The sequence below is a fragment of the Leuciscus leuciscus genome (assembly GCF_965113295.1).
Source record: "Leuciscus leuciscus genome assembly, chromosome: 15".
NCBI classification, from domain to species: Eukaryota; Metazoa; Chordata; class Actinopteri; order Cypriniformes; family Leuciscidae; genus Leuciscus; species Leuciscus leuciscus.
Genome location: NC_138739.1, coordinates 23280087 through 23299001, shown reverse-complemented (window position 1 = coordinate 23299001; position 18915 = coordinate 23280087). Strand labels below are relative to the sequence as shown.

The window sequence follows — 18915 nt, the reverse complement described above, 5'->3', positions numbered from 1 at the left end:
TGTTGCTGACTGTCAACAGGCAACCAGATGAGACACAGGGCCCACGACCGATCTAAATTATCCCGACAGAAATGTATTGCCCATTTTCAATGGGAAAGTGCCCAAGCAACAATCGCTCGGCAAGATTGCCCAGCAACATTGCTCAAAAAGTTGCCCTGTGAATCATCACCTTAAGGGGCTGTTCATACAACACCATTCTCAACTAAAAACGTAAAACTTTTTATGTGTTTTTGGCCGTTCGTTTACACATTTACACTGCGTTTTGGCTTCCGGAAAACGCAAACTTTTGAAAATGGGTTTCAAAGTGCAAGTTTTTGAAAATGTCTCCATAGTGTTTCATTGCCATCGAATGGCCTGGCAGCAGAAGAATACAGTGTTTTTAGTTGTTTTTGTTGGTCCGTGTGAATGGGGATCGTTTTGACAATGGTGTCGTCTGTACGTGGAAAACTCAAAGGAAAAACGTATCAGTTTTAAGCATATCCTAAACGTACCCTAATATAGAAACAAAGTAAAAACATATACACAGGATGTGAACACTGGGAACAGAAAATACACTTTAAAATAAAAGTCCTGACAAACAAGAAACACAAAACCAGGGAACATGCAATTCTTTTTTTTATTTATAAATCACATCTTACGTAAATCAATATGCAGTTAAACACAAATATGAGCCAACAAAGGAATATGATCAACATCGAACTCTTTTGCAAGACTCTTTTTTTTTCTTTTTTTTTTTAAATCAAGAAGTGCTAAGTTGATAGACTTTTATTCATGCTTAAAAGCAGAAAGTGATTGAACTAAAGCTGTTTTTCAGTTTTGTTGTGTCTCTTTATTTTGTCTGGAAAGTAAACGATCATCTATAACAAGAACTTGATGAATCTCCAAGAAATGATGCAAACCAACGTGATCTACAAAAGTGAGGTAAGTGTAAATTTCATCATTTCTTCTGATTCGTTTAGTATTTCCTGAAGCTCAGCAGAAACACTTCCTCTGAGAGATGGAAGGTACACACACCATCAATCTCCACACAAGTTCAACCTGAACACGTTCAACAAGATCACAGAATGAAGACTCTGCTGCTTTCACTCCTCTGTAAGTTTATTTCATGTCATTTTGTGTGATTCAATGTGATCCTGTCATGATCAGATAATCTGAATGATGTTTTCTGTTTGTTCAGGTGTGTTTGTGTGTTCTCAACACACAGAAGGTGTAACTGATCAACAGGTGACTTTAGGACAGAGTGTGACTTTAGCTTGTGAGTTTAGATTAAAAGCTGTTATTTGGTTTGTGATAAAACCATCAGTTCGTCCAGTGATGATACTGCGTACGTTTGGATCGGAAAAGCCTGAATATTACGATGAAAAATTCCACAACAAATATTCAGAGGGAAACAGGAGCCAATTAATTATCAATACTGTCACTGTTGATGATTTAGGAACTTATTACTGTATAAAACCAGGCTGGTATGAGTGACGGTATGAGACTGGACACCACTGGTAAGCGTTAAACTGCAATACATTTATACAACTGAGAGCTTTATTATTATTGTTGTTATTTTAAATAATTGTTTTGCACTACAATTAATCAAACAACAAATGATACTTTAATACTTTGCTTTTTTAAAGATGTATCTCAAGAGGGCGGTGCTCCTACCAAACTGTTCACCACTGTTAGTCAGTTGGAAAATGTTTATATCGGAGGTATATTATTATTGTTATATAATCATAATTATGTTTCTAATAATAATAATAATGTTATTTATTCAAAGTTATTTTGCAATCTAAATGGCAAGGATGCATGACAAAAAGTTGAATAATTATCCAAACTATCCAAATGATCTGCAGATAAAATGTTTCTCAAAAACACAGAAGCCCCCCAAGGTCCAGATGAACCAGAGCAAAAAAATCCCCCACAAGATAAGAGAGGAAATCAGACCCTGATTGTCGTGTTCACCCTGCTGATGCTTGTGCTGTTTGCTGCAGTGATAGGTGAGGAAAAACATATCTTTTTTAAATCACAATATATCTAAATCAGGAAAATGACCTTTAAACTTAAGCTTATTTGACATTTATTATATAAATGATATGAAATACTTAAATATATATTTATAATATATTGATATTATTATATTATAATCAATTTAATAAAAAAAAAAACTATTTTATGTAAGTTTGGCTGCACTCAGGGTCCGAAATTAACTTTTTGGCTCACCTGCCACGGGGACTGGTAGATGAAAAAATCCACCAGCCAAGCATATTTTTTACCGGCCAAAATAATAAACAGCCTTTTTTTTGGTCACATATACATTCATTTTAGTACATTTAATTGAGATAATAAGGTAGGCCTATTATGTTGAATACAAACATAAAAAATTGTCCAGAGAAAAATTATAATAAAGTAGGCCTATAATAAATAAAAAAACATCTATATATTGATCAGAATGAGAGAAATATATGAAATATTACTATCATTGGGATGAAAATGAATAAAACATTTTTTTGTCAGTTTTGTTACCTGACTCATGTGGAAGGGAAGGCAGAACGTACTTGGTTACTTACGTAACCTCGGTTCCCTGAGAGATAAGGGAACGAGTATTGCGTTGCAAACGCTATAGGAAAACAAATTTTTCTCGAGAAAAGAACGGCCATGGTGTGGAAAGCAGAAACGTTATACACGATCTGCGAGTGCTGAAGACGTTCTGTACGGACTTTAGATTGGTGCGCGCCCTTTGCGCTCCAACTGCCAGGAGGACACAAATGGGCGGCGAGTCGGCGACCGCTTCTTCCAGTGCGGGAGCTTCACATATCCTTTTTCCTCAGCGCCGTCAACAGATAGAGCGTTAAACGTACACACCGCCGCCGACTTGAGCTGCAAAGAAGCTCTGGCCGCCCGTCAAGGACGCTTGTCAAAAAGTACGGGGAAGCTTGACCAATGGCGATTCTAGGGGGTGGCCTGGGGTGGCCGGGGCCACCCCTGAAAGCTCATTGGCCACCCCTGTGGCCACCCCAGATCTGATAGGTAGGTCAAGTTCGTCAACACAAGAAACGAGAAATGTTGTCAATCAGTGATGACAGCTGATCAACTGATTTAGGGCCAGTTTCACATTTTTAACTAACACAGTAACGGTCGTACTGAGACTGTGAGAGCTGATTTCTGCTCAGCGGACGTTTGGCCATGCAGGTCAGATGACCCATGAGATAAGAGCACGCGCGCTGCACGGTGCACCTGCTGCTGCTGGTCCGTGAAACAAGAGGACGGTCACACAGTTGCAACAATACAACAACGATAAAAACGCTGGAATCAGTCGAGTGAGAGGTATGGTCGGGACCCAACGCAACAGAGTGCGGCACGGGAATATAGTTCTGATGGCCGAGTGCGGGCGCGGGCGGTAATGCACTCGTGTGTCGATTCGCGGGAGTCGGGACTCCCGCAAAATAGAATTATCTATAAATTGAACAAATAAAAACGAATAAATTGTCATTCATCTGTTGCACAAAAGCAACAAGAACAACTAAAACAAAATAGAAACGATTTACAGGCCAGAGTCTCTATTTATAACATGTTTGCAGCGTTGAACAATGTAACCAATCACAGACATATGTGTTGATTTCTTGAACGCAATGGCCAATCAGATGCATTTAAGATAGAATCCCCTCACCACTCAAAATTGACTTTTTGTTCAGTGCTGAATTCTGCATACTGGCAAATCATCTATTATATCAAACAAAGTGTAGATAATATGAAAGATTAATTATGCAGCCAGTTTCATTGATAATAACAGAGATTTGTGAGATGGCGATGAACTGAGATGTCATTAGGAATTATTAAGTGAGAAATCCGTCCCGCGCAGATCTCTAATGTAGACTTTAAAAACAAACCACTAACATTATATTTACATTAACAGTAGCCTAGGCTGCAATCTAGTGTATGTAAACCTTTTTGCAGATAAACACAAATGCATTTTCGGACAAGTTAATGGCCAAGTTAATTGAGTAAATCATATCCCCCACTATGGCAATTAATAACAGACTATAGTTAACACATTTCCTAAATAGGCCTGTGACTGTATCTTACATTTTATGAAATAGTACCATTATTTAAAAATAAAGTTTGCACTTTGTTACTATTATTAAAATCCTTTATTGTTCATAAGAGTTTAAAGGTTTACATAACATTACTTTATAGTATATATGGCCACCCCACTCTAGTTTTGTGTCCCATCTTGGCCACCCCAGTAAAAATGTCCTGGATACGCCACTGAGCTTGACGCTTTGGCCGCTCTGAATAGTGAGTGCGCGCGCGCGGCCAGCTCTCTCTCTCTCTCTCTCTCTCTCTCTCTCCCTCTGCTCGTTCTAGAGGCAGAAGAGCGCGTGCGCGCTGAAAATGTCATATTTTGGTATAAACATTCACCCGCTAGTGTGGCGGATAGCCTTTTGAGATTTACTCGCCAAACGGAAAATCTACCCGCATTTGGCGCTTGGCGGGTGTTAATTTCGGACCCTGGCTGCACTACATTTGTCAATTTTGACAGCATTTAATCAGAGAATATTTTGCGGTTTTAGGTTTATTAATTATGAACCGTAAACTGTCTAGGAAAAGTACAGACAGTCCTACATATGTAAATTCTCAGCAGGTAAGACATGTCTTTTTTCTGTTTCTATTAATAATTCAGTTCAGTTCAGTTATAAATGGGAATTAACAGCTAATGTATATTTTTTTTTTATTATCATTCGTTTAGATTTCAGACAGAAAAATAACATCCATTCAGACCAACAGCACTGTTGTTCCTCAGAATCCACTGATCGATCATGAATATCAAGTGCTGCCATACTCTGAGTCTACATATGAAATAATGATTTCTGTTTGATTCTAATGATCAGAATTGTGTGCTGATTTTAACATTAAAATGTCAATCAAGTTTTATAGCTTTTGACTTGAGAATATATCAACTTTGTAATGTTTTTGATTGTTTATGTCTCTTTCTGAGTTGCTATTAATTGAGTGAAATGGGATGTAGTGAATGTTACTTTTAAAAGCAATGTGTTACAGTATTGCGTAACTCCCTAAAAAAGTAACTAATTGCGTAGTTATGTAATGTGTTGCGTTAATTTTGGGTTACTTTTTCTCACCTGGGCTGGGCTTGCTTGTTTGTTTTCTAATAACAAAAATAAATGAATAAATAAAAGTTACATTTTTGGCTAATGTAAAAGCTTTCACACCAAAAGTGATATGAATACGCCTCAGGCCGAAGTAAATGCAGATTCACGGCTATACAGAACATACATTTTTAGCAATTGTGGAGTAATTATTCAAATTAAGTATCTAGAGTATGCGATTTCAGACCTCTTACTGTACTGCAATAAAAACAAAAAAATTTAAAACAAATGTGACTCACAAGTCATTTTTGCTCATTAGTATGGTTAAATTGGATCGAAGGTCAGCTGCAAAGACATTGGTTAATAAAGTGAGATTAAATAAAGTATATTTGTGCAATTTAACATTTAATTATTGCAGGTTTGCAAGTTTGAATTTCACTGTTTTGATTTATTTTGAGGAATACTGAATCTTTGTGCAATTGAGATGAATAAATGCATGTCTACAACTACAATAACCATCATGTTTACACTTATTTTTCAATGGCACTCCTGGTCCTCCATATCCTGATTGCTCATGTGAAAATGAAACTCAGCTGGATGTAACAAACAAGATTGATAACTTTTTGTCAGAACTTGCAATGGTAATTGTAACCTCATAATGACCAAAAAAAAAAAAAAAAAAGGCAAAAATAACAATTATGTCATCCCTCAGCCTTGTGTTGACATTAAACCACATGACTTTCTTTCTTTAAACACAAAAAGAGAAGCGTGATGAATTTTTAGATAGTAAACTATCTTTTAGACTAACCATGTTTCTAACATCTAAATCTTACTTCCCCTTTTTGGCTTAACATTCTAACACTTTGAAACAATGTACTAAGACGTTCTGTTCTTTGAGTGTGATATAAATAGGATATAAGATAGTGATATAAATAGATAATTTACTGTCATTACATTGTCATTCTGCATAACATCTGCATTTATGTTCCGCAAAAGAAAGAAATAATGTATTATACACAAGCCAAATCAAATCTATTGTAAACAGTAGACTTATTATAGTAGACTTATGATTGCAACCTTAAATCATGATCACCGTAACAACGGGTTGAGTTGGCATTCGACCCAGCACTTTTTATTTGTAAACAAAAAAGTAGATTTTTGCACGAACCGCTGACACGGGACGGACACGGACAAGAGAACCAATAAAAAAACTCCATTAAGGGGATTTTCAGTGTATTGTTAGCCTCAAACTTATCGTACGCGAATTAATTAACTATTGAACTATTAGCATAGTTTCAGCACATGGTTATTAGCACGGGCGCTCTGCGATTAGCGCGCCAGCCCGCCATGTTGGACAAAACATTGAACAGTTAGAGATGAGCATGTGGTTAATATCCCAGCTGCATTGTTGTATCATCAATTTAATATGGTTATTTGGTTGTAAAGGGTCAATATTAGTGAAAATGTTATGGTTTCATTGCTTAGCCTTATGTGTACATTCTAGAAATCGTATTCTATTCGTAAAGTATGAGATTTAAGTGTCACTGTGACCATTGTAAATGCCACACAGGTCTTTTGTGGGCCAGGGCGTGTGAACTGTACAGAGAGTGTTCATAAATAGTCTGTTGATCGTACTTTCTTACTTTTCTAGTGTGAATGGAAAGCGTTTGAAGTCACTTATGTTTATAGCTAGTCATTACTATGGCAACACATTCTCACCCCAAATCGTCACTTTTTCGTCACTTTCAACCATGCTTCAATATCCGACGCACAAAGCACCCTTTAGCGTCCATATGTGACGCTTCGGTTATGGGTAGGTTTAGGTATGTGGTAGGGTTATGCGTCTCATATGGACGCTAAAGGGTGCTTTGTGCGTCGGATATTGAAGCATGGTTGAAAGTGACGAAAAAGTGACGTTTTGGGTATGAGAACGGGCTGACTATGCAAAGAAATGTACATGTGTTGATAATGTAATGTAATGTGCTGAGCTGTTGTAATGTGTGTATGCCTTTATTAATTAATTCAGAGTAAATACGATGATATCACTGCATCTTTCTACAGAGAGTCACATTATATTTTTTCACGAGAACTAACGTATAGGCCTAAATGACTTACTCAATGACACCCTACCCTAGTTATCTCAGTTGAAAGTATTTTAATATAGCCTAGTCTTATACCAGAAGGTAATTTATATAGCGCTGTCCACGAGTCATGATGACGTGCAGATTTTCTATATTATATAAAATCTGCAGTAAGATTGTTTACTACGAATCTGAGCAGAAGTGCTGATGCAGAAATGAAGAAGAAAAAGGAAAAAACCCTCCCTTGAAAAAGAACTTGAACTGACCGACTACTGTCTATTATTACTAATATTGTCTATTAGTATTTAAGATCTGTGTTGGTGAAACTATATTTGGAAAGTGTAAACATCAAGTGACTCACATCGGCCGGCTGAGCGATTTACACTGCAAACTGACAAAAAGTTTTTATCATTCTTGTTTGTTACATCCAGATATTTTCAAATGACCTATCATTTCTGTCACTACATCCCATGATTTTAGCAACTCAGAACAAACAGTCAGAGACATTACAAAGATGATTTATTTTGAAAGCTAAATACAATTTTTTTTTACGTTTTTTGTTATGAATAGACAAGAGCAAATTATGTTTTAAAGTTATTATAGTTCAATGATTACCTTTAATGTTAAAATCAGCACACAATTCTGATCATTAGAATCAAACAGCAATCAATCTGTCAGTATGATGATATTTCATATTCAGATATGGCAGCACTTCTAGATATTCATGATCGGTCAGTGGATTCTGAGGAACAACAGTGCCGTTGGTCTGAATGGATGTTATTCTTCTGTCACGCTCATGAAACTTCACGTCAGACCTCTAATGAATAAAAACATACATTATAACATACATTATAAAAAACTGCTAAATGAATTTTGAAATGAATATTGCAGTTTAAAACTTACTGGTGTCCAGTCTCATACCGTCACTGATCTGTAAAGCCCAGCCTGGTTTAATACAGTAATAAGTTCCTAAATCATCAACAGTGACAGTATTGATAATTAATTGGCTCCTGCTTCCCTCTCTATATTTGTTGCGGAATTTTTCGTCGTAATATTCAGCCTCTTCAGATCCAAACGTACGCAGTATCATCACTGGACAAACCGATGGTTTTATCACAAACCATATAACAGCTTTTAATCTAAACTCACAAGCTAAAGTCACACTCTGTCCTAAAGTCACCTGTTGATCAGTTACACCTTCTGTGTGTTGAGAACACACAAACACACCTGAACAAACAGAAAACATCATTCAGATTATCTGATCATGACAGGATCACACACAAAATTACATGAAATAAACTTACAAAGGAGTGAAAGCAGCTGAGTCTTCATTCTGTGATCTTGTTGAACATGTTCAGGTTGAACTTGTGTGGAGATTGATGGTGTGTGTAACTTTATAACATCTGTTAGAGGAAGTGTTTCTGCTGAGCTTCAGAAAATACTAAATTAATCAACGACTCAGAAAAATTATGCAAACTTAAAGGATTTGTTTACCCAAGAATGAAAATATTGTCATCAGTTACTCACCGTCATGTCGTTCCAAACCCTTAAGACTTTCGTTCTACTTTGAAACAAGATGAACACATTTTTGAAGACATATCTGAACCCTTTCCAGCAGTGACTGTGTAATTTTGAGGTCTATCAATTGAAGGACTCGTACACAACTATTACAAAAGGTGAAAACTTTTACTGATGCTCTAGATGGAAAAACACACAATGCATTAAGAGTCGGGTCATATTTTTTTCATTTACTGCCCTTCGGAAGCGACAGAAGATTCTTGCATGTTTCCTCTAATCTTCAAATTCAAAAAGTTTTCACCCCCCGGCTCTTAATGCAGTGTTTCCTTCTGGAGCATCAGTGAATGTTTTCACCTCCTGTAATAGTGTATGACTCCCTTAATTATCCTCAGTGTGAAAATATGGATCTCTAAATCATACAGTCACTGCTGCGAAGGGTTCAAGTATGCAAAAGATGCTGGAAAAAGGTATGAAACTAGTATGTTTGCATAGTGTTCATCTTGAAATGTTAACATATTTTGCCCAGTATGACACATTGCATTGTATACTAAGAGACTGTTAACACTGTTTAAAAAAAAAAAAAAAAAGAAAGTTGTATGCATTTTAGGCCATTCATTTTAATACCTACGTATATGAAGTATGCAACGAAGTGGCCAGAGGTTTTTGGCCAATGGTTGCTGTCTTGACTCTTTCCAGACCAAATAAAGAGTTAGTTAGTTTAACAGTTAGTGTCTATATTTTTCTAATTCATTTATATTTTTACCTCCTTCTTGACACACTTTATAAAAGATCACATAAGACATTTGATTTATTTACATAACATTTTTGTTGAGTTTATGTGACAATAAGGTATAGTTTTTATTGTGTTCTGATGTTTTGTTGCTATTGGTATATGAGGTTTTATGTTTTTAAGTGATGATGATGATGAGGTTGATGATGATGTGTTCAGTTCAGTCTAAGCCATATTTCCTTGTAGGGAAAGTGATGCAATTCATTTCCAATAAATAGTGTCTGGAAATAAAGGATTTGGGTGATTCATTTACCCTAAACAATTATGTAACCACCTGGGGTGTGTTTCCCAAAAGCATTGTTAAGCCTAGTTCACACGGCAGGATAATTAAGCCGATTTTAGCCCCGATTCACCCCTTCCGACAATCTAGGATGCTCCGATTATCGTAAAATAATCTGATCAAATATTCCTGCCGTGTGTGGTGTGTTAAGACTGCTCTCGTCTGCTCGGAAGGACGTCGAGACCGCTCCGATCTCAAATCGGGGATATCCAACATGTTGGATTTATTTGGCCCGATTTCTTCTCGTGTGTCTTTTATAAAGTGTGTGACCATCACTCACACACATCATCAACTCATCCCTCCATACTGGCACCTTCCCTACAGCATTCAAGCAGGCTCGGGTTACTCCACTGCTCAAAAAACCAACGCTAAACACATCATTTGTAGAGAATTACAGACCTATCTCTCTCCTACCATTCATTGCGAAGACACTTGAAAGAGCTGTCTTCAACCAACTAACATCCTTCTTGTCTCTAAACAACCAGCTGGATGTCAACCAATCTGGCTTCAAGAAAGGACATTCAACTGAGACTGCATTACTGTCAATCACAGAAGCCCTACGGATCGCAAAAGCTGCTTCCAAATCTTCAGTCCTCATTCTCCTGGATCTGTCTGCTGCCTTCGACACGGTGAATCATCAGATCCTTATGTCCACCCTCTCATCACTGGGCATCACAGGAACTTCACTCCACTGGTTTGAGTCCTATCTCACAGGTAGGTCCTTCAAGGTCGCATGGAGAGGTGAGGTATCCAGAGCACATCAGCTGACCACAGGTGTTCCCCAGGGTTCAGTTCTTGGTCCCCTCCTCTTCTCCATCTACACCACATCACTGGGACACATCATACAGGCACACGGTTTTTCCTACCACTGCTATGCTGATGACACGCAGCTCTTCCTCTCCTTTCAACCAGATGATCCCACAGTAGCAGCACGGGTCTCAAGCTGTCTGGCGGACATCTCCACATGGATGAAGGAACATCACCTGCAGCTCAACCTGGCAAAGACTGAGCTTCTCATCCTCCCTGCCAATCCATCTCTGCAGCACGACTTCACCATCCAGCTAGAGTCATCATTAATCACCCCATCAAGATCGGTCAGAAATCTTGGAGTAACGTTTGATGACCAGCTGACCTTCACAGATCACATTTCAAAGACAGCTCGATCATGCAGGTTTGCACTGCACAACATCAGGAAGATCAGGCCTTTCCTAACTGAGCATGCAACACAACTTATCGTCCAGGCCCTGGTCATCTCTAGGCTTGACTACTGCAATGCTCTTCTGGCTGGACTTCCAGCATGTGCAACCAAACCCCTACAGATGATCCAGAATGCTGCAGCTCGTCTTGTCTTCAACGAGCCCAAGAGGGCCCACGTCACTCCTCTGTTCATCTCTTTGCACTGGCTACCTCTCGCTGCTCGCATCAAGTTCAAGGCACTGACGCTTGCTTACAGAACTATCACAGGCTCAGCTCCCTCCTACTTTCACTCACTCCTACGAGTCTACATCCCTACCAGACACCTACGATCGGTCAACGAGCGACGTCTCGTGGTTCCATCACAGAGAGCCACAAAATCACTTTCCAGAACATTCTCATTCACAGTTCCATGCTGGTGGAACGCTCTCCCCACCCTCATCCGGAATGCAGAATCCCTGACAACATTCAAAAGACAGCTGAAAACCAATCTCTTCCGTGAGCACTTAACCTTATAGAAAAAAAAAAAAAAAAAAAAATGCTACTCTGAATAATACCTGAACTTTGTATTTTGAGCACTTCTTGCGTTGTTGTTGCTTTTGTAAGTTTGTAAGTCGCTTTGGATAAAGGCGTCTGCTAAATGACTAAATGTAAAATGTAAATGTGTGTGGTGTCCCCCGAGCACGCAGCCTGTGGACTGTGGAGTGTAGCCAATCAGAAAGCGAGGTGACGAGGCGGCGAGGAAACACCGGGAAATATAATCAAAACAGCTGGCGGCATCGCGCACCAGAAAGTCCGGTGGACGTCAGAGATCATCGCCTTTTCTTTTGATAACGTTTTTTTTTCGGTTAAAAACAAACTACAAACTATTGCCACTGCATCCTCTTCGTCCGCCATGATTGTTTACTCTGAAGTCACGTTTGATCTCGAGGTATTTTGCGCGATTTCCCGTCTGATCTGGGAATGCTCGGGAGTCAAATCGGTTCGTGTGTGATGTGTTGATTTTGCCGTGTGGCTGTGCACCACACACTGTACGACCAAAACTGTTAGACCTGTGATTTTTTATCCCCGTGTGTGGGGTCTCTCAGGTTTGGAAAATCGGCCGACAATTTTAAAATCGTCCCGTGTGAACCAGCCTTTAGCCGATACGGTCACAATTTCAATTGTCAGGAGCAGGGAAGAAAATAAAGCTGGATCTAAATGCAGTAGTCCTTTATTTCCAAACTTAAAACTTAACAACACAACAGGATTCTCTGGATCAAAACACGAATGGAACAACCAACTTTACACAACGAATACCAAACAAAGACTGACAGAATGCAAGCTCATAATATCAAACCAATCAAAGCAAAGATTAACAGTAACAGGTGTTCAACTTAATCAACAATGAAAACAAACTAAAGAACGCAGACAGGCAAACTCAAGACTAAAACACAAACAAACCAAACATAACACTGACAGATATCACAAACGTAAGTATTAAAAATTCAGTCATTTTCCATCATTTTGACAAAAGAAAACCCCAGACAAACAAGAAAGCTGTAAAAAGTGGTAACCTGCATTTTGTTAAAGAGCAATTCTTTTTATTTAACCCATAAGTATTTGTTTTGCTGGTATAGATTTTTTTTTTTTTGAATAAAACCAGTTCATTTAGATGTCACCATTTTCATCTAAACTGAAAAAAAAGCACAATTTGTTGATTTTAGGGATGACTATGAGCAGTTTTAAAGGAAAGAAACCAAATGTGCAAAAAATGCTCAGCACATGAAAAATAAAAGGAAGTAAAATTAGGGTCTATATTTCAAATCAAGCTCATGTGGAGGTTGCACAATTGTTTAGGGTGAATGAACCCAAATCCTTTTTTTACAGAACTGCGGGATAGTTGTGTCATCATTTACTCACCCAGTGTTGTTCTAATGCCATATGCCCCTCTTTAACAAAACGTTTAAATTCTCAGTGCAATTCAGTGGATGCATGTCTACGCGACGCGCTCATTGACCAACGGCCAAGGTCAAGATTTTCATTAAAAAATACATACAATTTCATATTGCATACTCTGTGATAATTATGTGATACTTTTGCGTCTTTCTTTCTTCAGCCGAAAAGAAATTAAAGTTTTTGAGGAAAACATTCCAGGATCTTCTCCATATAGTGGACATCAACGGTTATCAATGGCTGACGGTCCAAATTGCAGTTTCAATGCAGCTTCAAAGATCTCTACATGATCCCAGCCGAGGAATACGGGTCTTATCCAGCCAAACCATAGGTCATTTTCTAAAAAAAATGTCACCATTTATATACTTTAACCACAAATGCGTTTACAAAGCGAACATGCAAAGACTAAGTCAAACGCCCTTTACAAAAAAATTAAAAATAAATAAAAGGTAAAACAACGATGTCGGACCATTTTGAAGTTGGAGGAGAAAATTTTATGTTTTTCGACCTTCCCTATTTTCCGCCTACATCAGGTTACCGCCTGACCTTTCCAACGGGATTACGTAATGCGTGAGGTCGTGGACGTGCAAGTTGAGCATTTGTTGTAAAAAAGTATGTAAATGTTTTTGTTTTTTTAGACAATGACAGATCGTTTTGCTAGATAAGACCCTTATTCCTCGAGTTCTTTGAAGCTGCATTGAAACTGCAATTTGGACCTTTAAGGCAAGGCAAGTTTATTTATATAGCACATTTCATACACAATGGCAATTCAAAGTGCTTTACATAGAAGAAATTAAAATAATAAAAAGAAATAAGAATAATTAAAACAGTTTAGAAAACAGTACAGTACAAACAGTCGGACGAACAGCGGCACAGTGCTCATTCAGTAAATGCACAGCTAAACAGAAGTGTTTTGAGTCTGGATTTGAATGTGACTACTGTAGGAGCACATCTGATCTCTTCTGGAAGCTGGTTCCAGCTGCGGCTGGCATAATAGCTAAAAGCAGACTCGCCATGTTTAGAGTGAACCCTTGGTATTTCTAGCTGATATGATCCTAATGATCTGAGTGATCTGTTGGGTTTATATTCAGTGAGCATATCTGCAATGTATTGAGGTCCTAGGCCATTGAATGATTTATATACCAGTAATAATACTTTAAAATCAATCCTACATCTAACTGGGAGCCAGTGTAAAGACCTGAGGACTGGTGTGATATGTTCATATTTTCTGGTTCTGCTCAGAAGCGGCAGCGTTCTGTATGAGCTGCAACTGTCTTATGGTCTTTTTGGGAAGGCCAGTGAGGAGTCCATTACAATAATCCACCCTGCTGGTGATGAAAGCATGAACAAGTTTCTCTAAGTCTTGTCTGGAAACAAAGCATCTAATTCTTGCAATATTTTTCAGATGAAAGTATGCTGATTTAGTTATTGCTTTGACATGACTACTGAAACTAAGGTCTGACTCTAGTGTCACACCAAGATTCCTGACTTGATTTTTAGTTGTTTGACCCCTAGAGTGAAGGTATGCGTTCACCTTGAGAATTCATCTTTGTTTCCAAAATCAATGACTTCAGTTTTGTCTTTGTTTAACTGAAGAAAGTTTTGACACATCCAACTGTTGACCTCATCAATGCATCGGCACAGGGAGTCAATGGGGCTGTAATCGTTAGGCGATAGGGCTAACTAGATCTGTGTGTCGTCGGCATAGCTGTGGTAAGCAATTTGGTTCTTTTTCATTATTTGGCTCATTGGGAGCATGTACAGGTTGAACAGGAGTGGCGCAAGAATTGAGCCTTGAGGGACTCCGCATGTCATGGATGTCCACGCAGACTTATAATGGTCTCCTATACTCACATAATAACCTCTCCCATCTAAGTATGACATGAACCATTTTAGGACTATCCCAGAAAGCCCCACCAGTTTTCCAGCCTGTCAAGAAGTATGTTATGATCGACAGTGTCAAATGCAGTGTTTAAACCCTTGGACCCCATTGAAGTCCACAATATGGAGAAAAATCCTGGAATGTTTTCCTCAAAAACCTTTTCAGCTGAAGAAAGAAAAACATGAATACCTTGGATGACGTGGGGGTAAATGATCAGGAAATTTTAATTCTGAAGTGAACTAATCCTTTAAATATTTAAAGGCCCCTTACATACTTCTGTAAATACTTCAGTTCCAGTTAAACCTCGTCTTCTTTTCAAGGGAGGGGGTTTCTTTGTAATTCTTAAGTTCTGCATTGGCACTAGACAGAAGGTCAATCAGTCACACCATCAGACGACGCAGCAGACTCTGATCGTTTTATACGTCATACTGAAATTTGTCACATTTTTACCAATAATAGGTGAGATTTCAGGAATCTACATCTGTAATATATAAAATAACATATAAAAGACTTTATTTAAAGGGTTATGTATGACTGGATACTTTATGCTTCTGTCACGTTTGCTTGAGGCAAAGATACCAAACTAAACAGGATTTAAGTGCAGCAGTTTAACAACAGAAAACAAAGATGACAAAATACTCAGAGAACTCTTTAACTAGAGACACGGGAACAGAACAAACAAACTTCATACAGACATCCCAACCTGCAAAAGGTAGGAGGACAAGGATATGACATTTCACCACAGAGTTGTTGTCCCTAAAATATATAAAAGCATAATACATCATTTCTATAGGCCTAAAAAGGGTCCAGGATTTTCTCCATATAGTGGACTTCAACGGTTATCAACAGGCTGACGGTCCAAATTGCAGTTTCAATGCAGCTTCAAAGATCTCTACACGATCCCAGCCGAGGAATAAGGGTCTTATCCAGCCAAACCATCTGTCATTAAAAAAAAAAAAATATCACCATTTATATACTTTAACCACAAATGCTCGTCTTGCACGTCCACGACTTCACGCATTACGAAATCATGTTGAAAGGTCACGCATGAGGTAGATGGACGTACTGACCTAACGTTTACAAAGTGAACATGTAAAGACTAAGTCAAACACCCTTTACAAAAAAATTAAATAATAATAATAAAAGGTAAAACAACGATGTCGGACCATTTTGAAGTTGGAGGAGAAAATTTGATGTTTTTCGACCTTCCCTATTTTCCGCCTACATCAGGTTACCGCCTGACCTTTCCAACGGGATTACGTAATGCGTGAGGTCGTGGACATGCAAGACGAGCATTTGTTGTAAAAAAGTTTTTAAATGGTTTTGTTTTTTTAGACAATTACAGATCGTTTTGCTAGATAAGACCCTTATTCCTCGAGTTCTTTGAAGCTGCATTGAAACTGCAAATTTGGACCTTCAAACCCTTGGACCCCATTGAAGTCCACTATATGGAGAAAAATCCTGGAATATTTTCCTCAAAAACCTTCTTTTCGGCTGAAGAAAGAAAGACATGAATATCTTGGATGACGTGGGGGTAAATGATCAGGAAATTTTAATTCTGAAGTGAACTAATCCTTTAAATATTTAAAGGCCCCTTACATACTTCTGTAAATACTTCAGTTCCAGTTAAACCTCGTCTTCTTTTTAAGGGAGGGGGTTTCTTTGTAATACTTAAGTTCTGCATTGGCACTAGACGGAAGTCAATCAGTCACACCATCAGACGACGCAGCAGACTCTGATCGTTTTATACGTCATACTGAAATTTGTCAAATTTTTAGCAATAATAGGTGAGATTTCAGGAATCTACATCTGTAATGTATAAAATAACATATAAAATATTTTATTTAAAGGGTTGTGTATGACTTGATACTTTTGTCACGTTTGGTTGATGCAAATATACCAAACTAAACAGGATTTAAGTGCAGCAGTTTAACAACAGAAAACAAAGATGACAAAATACTCAGAGAACTCTTTAACTAGAGACAGGGGAACAGAACAACTAAACTTCATAAGATGAGATCGGACAAAGAACTGAAAAAAACACAGGGCTTAAATAACATTGAACTAATCAAGCAAAACAGCATCAGGTGAAGCTAATCAATCAGTAACCAAGGAGACAAATGACAGGGAAAAAAAACACTCATAAGCCCTATTTGGACGGGACTAGTTTAACATGGAGAGGTGGGGTAAAGTAATATTTATCAGAGCTTCTCAGTGATTTTAGTCCCATCCAAATGTGCAATCTCAGTGATGATTATGGACTATGTCAGTAAAGATTACAGCGACTTTTACCTTCTATAAAAAGGTCCGGAAAAATGACCTCAGGTAATACTAATCCCGTGCGAATAGACCCGCTGCAAATATGTACGTAAATATCACGTCATTTCCTGTTTAAAAGTAGTTTCCCGCTGGTTTTCAAGAATGGAGACGCTTGAAAAAGCATTCAGTTGCGTTCTAGACACTGGGACAAGTCTGTGGCAAAACTTTTCCACACACCATTCAGATCAGAAAGAAGATCGAAAGCACTTGTTAGAGGCACGAAACATCTTTTAGCGTTAGGTAAGGGTCTATTACCAACAGAATCCAATCTAAAGTTAATTAATACATCGTTCATTTACCCCTCCCACTTCTGCTAGTTTTACTGAGATATCATATCCCGTGTGAATTGGCCATTAATATTACAGACGTCCTGTGGTAAAATTACATTACTCCATCTACCCTTGTAAAGTTAATCCCGTCCAAATAGGGCTATAGTGATACAAACACAGATAACACATCAGGGGCCTGTTTCAGAAAGGAGGTTAAGTGAAAACTCTGAGTATGTTAACCCTGAAATGAGGGAAACTCTGGGTTTTCTGTTTCAGAATGGGAGGTATGTTAAACCTGAGAACGCAGAGTAAGTCAAGCCCGTTTCTGAAAGAGAGGTAACTTATACTCAGAGTCAGTTACCATGGAAACTTACTCTGTGAACCTAACCTGATCGGGAGCAGGTTTTCTTCGGTAAACCCAGAGTTTCTTTCGGTCTCCTCCCCTTTTTTAAAGTGGAAGTGGTGTTTAAACACCTCATTCATTATTTCAGTACATTTTTATTAATAAAATTAATCTTTTATTAATAAATAAAATATTGCTATTTTTTACTGCTGTTTTTTTTATTATAATTTTTTTTTTTATATAAGATGAAGTCTATATAACTCCTTAACTGGCAACTGAAAATACAGTAGTAGATTAGAGTTACATAATGTAGTTCTAAACAAATTCTGCAGAATTAAACTGTGGCATTTACTGAAAATCACTGAACTGTTCATCTGTGCAACAGAAGTTGATGGACCGTCCTCCTGCTGTTCTTCCACACTCTGGGGGCGCGGGGAGAGATAAGAATACCCGTTTATACTTAGATTTAAACTTAGAATCTATAGGCTACTCCACATAAAAATGTGAAAAAATGTGAATGTGTAGATTGTTTGATGTGTAGACACATAATGTTAACATTACCTCTGTAGGCCTCTCTGTGGCAGCAGAAACTCTTTATCCCCATGTGATGAGGATTTGGTTGAGTACTTTATAACACTATTTGTCATAATGTCTGGTGTATTGAGTGGCTGCTTACAACTGCCTGGGGTTTTGTTGGGACAGGAGGCTCCAAAAGACAGACATTACCATCAGAATCTATTGGGACCAACAAAAATCCCAACCCAAAGTAAAATAAATGGAAATATCAAAAATAGCCCATATAAAAAAATAACACATATGTAAACCTCTTACATTTTATGAAGGCCCTTGGATCTTTGGGACTGGCTCTGAAGTCCGTGTTGAATTCCCTCAGCCAAAAATGCTGCTGCACTGCTAGACACTGGGATGCTATTTAGTTATTTAATATGTCAAATGTAAAGTCAGGTAACCTACACCCATGATATGCTCAAGCCTTACTTGACTGAATTATGTTTTATATTTCATTTTCAGCTGCTGCCATGTTCTTTTAATGCCTGCAGGATTGCACCTACATGAACATTAAAATGAGGTTGAATAACATACTGTTCTTCCAGTTTCACCTCTGATATTATAACAGTTGGGTAAGTTACTAACTACAAATGACATATTCAACAGTGTAATTAGATTAATGTAATAATGACTCTCTTTAT

General features: G+C 38.0%; 1 protein-coding gene and 3 long non-coding RNA genes across 7 annotated transcripts in view; 2 read left to right on the top strand and 2 right to left on the bottom strand.

Moving 5' to 3' along the window:
* Positions 1 to 18915, bottom strand: part of LOC309475761 (uncharacterized protein) — a 56049-nt gene that overhangs the window by 6897 nt on the left and 30237 nt on the right. The gene's annotated exons all lie outside the window — the stretch shown is intronic.
* On the top strand, positions 1480 to 5970 carry LOC309475419. The gene is made up of 4 exons (XR_014197644.1): positions 1480 to 1700; positions 1845 to 1988; positions 4563 to 4633; positions 4739 to 5970. It is a non-coding gene; the product is annotated as an uncharacterized lncRNA (long non-coding RNA).
* On the bottom strand, positions 7747 to 8732 carry LOC309476647. The gene is made up of 3 exons (XR_014198308.1): positions 8482 to 8732; positions 8081 to 8404; positions 7747 to 7994 (listed from the first exon to the last, which is right to left on the bottom strand). It is a non-coding gene; the product is annotated as an uncharacterized lncRNA (long non-coding RNA).
* LOC309475397 lies at positions 17559 to 18271 on the top strand. The gene is made up of 2 exons (XR_014197639.1): positions 17559 to 18116; positions 18193 to 18271. It is a non-coding gene; the product is annotated as an uncharacterized lncRNA (long non-coding RNA).